The 2,322-nt window shown below is 47.3% G+C and overlaps 1 long non-coding RNA gene across 1 annotated transcript; it reads left to right on the top strand.

Annotated features, from left to right (window-relative positions):
• The first annotated feature begins 1,519 nt into the window (after positions 1-1,519).
• Positions 1,520-2,096, top strand: LOC136567554 (uncharacterized). Its single transcript, XR_010785129.1, has 3 exons — positions 1,520-1,635; positions 1,863-1,942; positions 2,019-2,096. It is a non-coding gene; the product is annotated as an uncharacterized lncRNA (long non-coding RNA).
• The last annotated feature ends 226 nt before the right edge of the window (positions 2,097-2,322 follow it).

Here is a 2,322-nt window from a genome sequence, read left to right as displayed (position 1 = left end):
ATGCGCGCAATCCAAGAGTCTAAACTCCCCTTTGTCCCCCAGCCTATTGCATATGCATTAAGTTTCGCAATAGGCTCATGCATATTCATCGCATTACAATTAGTTCATATCAGTCCTTGAGCAGAGAGCTCACTGTTTGTCCGTTGTCTCCTGCAGCCTTAGTTTTGGCTTGCTTCTTGTTTCAAGGTCCAAGGGGCCCCTCTTATCTTCCTCTAGCTTGGAAGCTCACATTCCTTTCACCTTGTTTGAGTCAATTTTGAGAGCTACAGGCTTTTTTGAATACAGCAAATTTAACAGACTAAACAAGTTAAACAATTCAAAACAGCACATTCCACCTAAATCTGAAGTTGATTTCTAACCCAAGTTAATTCCTAACCCCATGTCTCATTCGACAGGAGATGAGGGATTTTTAGGGATTTTTTTTTTAGGACTATTGAGGGTAATTTTAGGACTTTTTACGAGTAGGGTATCTTTAGGGCTTTTGAGGGAATTCTAAGGTATTTTTTGGGGTAGATTTTTTAGAATTTTAATGAGTTTTGGGGTAGAAGGAAAGGCAAGTCTGGCACCCCATTGTCTAAGGGGCAGACGAGGGGCTCTGTAGGGAAGGGAACTCCCCACAGGACCTTTTTTCACCTCATCCCACACTCCAAGGTCTAGCAGCCCCCCGTGTCACCAGCTGCTTTCAGAGGGTTACCTGGGTACACACGCACAGGGAGCTGCTAGTCCAGAGGGGCTAACGGGGGCATCCCAGGTATCCCTCCGGGAGCTATGGTTGGAGCATCCAGCAGGGACTAGGGAGCAGCCTGACCCACCCGGGCACGGAGCATAACTCCGAGAAAATGCTGAGGGAAGAACCCTCTTGCCAAGGGGCAGCACCTAAGCAGGCCAGGCAGCATATACTACTGCTATACTACTTAGTAATCACCAAGGAATAATTATGTAAGTTAACAGCAAATTACCCAATTTATCTAGCTATGCTACCTAAACACAAAGCTTTATGTCTAACCAGTTTCCTGTTCTTCTGATCCAAGTAGTTGTTGCAAAAAAGAAAGTACTGTTATTTTTCTGAAGAGTTTTCTTCTATAACAAGCCCTTTACTCCCCTTGAATTTGAGTCAGAGGAGCCAAACAGCTGTAGCTTCTCTGAGGGCTTTTATGCCCGGTGGGATCAGCCCCCTCCCTTTTCCTGAGTGCCATGGGAACGAGAGGCGGGCACCATCAGGGGTATATTAACCCCAGCCTTTGCTCAGGGCCTTCATTCCCCCTCTGGGAGGTGCTGGGATCAGAGCTCTCCTCTCATTTCAGGGAAGAGGCTCTTTCAGTTTACCTCAGCTTGTTTTCAGCAGGTGTTTCTGGGCATCTAAAGCAACAGAGGCTTTGAAGATACTGTGAAGAAAACAGCAGGGAATACAGGGAGTATTTAAGTTCATGATTTTGGGTTTTGTGTTTAGGGGTGGTAAAGTGCGTTTGTAATTTCTGGTTTTGTTCTTATTTTGTTTTGTATTTTTTTTTAGGAGGAGCGCAGATTCTAGAGGCTCCAGGTTGTGTCAGCTACAACAATTTTTTCAGCAGATTCATCGTGTCCCAAGAGGGATCTGCCCAGTGTCCAAGATGATGTTTGAGATTGAGGCTTCAGGTGAGTTGAGGATTGTGACTAGGAGAGGGAGGCTGAGCAGGTATCCAGTTAGGAGTTATTGTTGGGGGGGTGGTTTTGAAGGCAGCAGGGTGAGAAAGGGTGTTTATTTGAGGCCCCCCCCAAGGCCTTTTAGAAGCCGAGCAGAGGCATTCACACGTCTTACAGCACACAAGGTCATCCACTGCACTCACAGGAATGCCATTTAACTTTGCCTTTCTCTAACCCAGGTGCCACTCACAATAATGGCCACAGCCTTGGAATCAGGATGAAGCTGGAGCCTGAAGGAGCCGGGCACACTCAGGAGAGGGCAAGTAGCTGACTCGCTGGGATTTGGCCCACATAACTCTGTACTCATACATTGGTTTTGTTTTTCTTTATTGTAGCTGACCGAGAGGCTAACAGGCCATCACGGGGCCCTCCGAGGCAGACTCATTTCAGGTGCAATGTGGATCCTCATCACCAATCATCCAAAAGATAAGTCAGGGCCACGGCCTGGAGATGGCACAATGGGAGAGTAGTGGGTTGGGAGTTCCTGGGACAGATTTAAAAATTAGCAGAAGGAAAAGCAATCTTCTCCAAGGGGCCTCTTAGGACAGCTGAAGGGAGAGGTTCTACTTTTGATGGCAGCTTTCAGGCGGGCTGCGCAGAACAGTTCCGGTCCACGTCGTGTTGTCCGGTGTACCGTGT

Source organism: Molothrus aeneus, chromosome 29, assembly GCF_037042795.1.
Source record: "Molothrus aeneus isolate 106 chromosome 29, BPBGC_Maene_1.0, whole genome shotgun sequence".
NCBI lineage: Eukaryota > Metazoa > Chordata > Aves > Passeriformes > Icteridae > Molothrus > Molothrus aeneus.
The sequence above is the reverse complement of the archived record's forward strand: the minus strand, read 5'-3'. Positions and strand labels throughout refer to the sequence as shown.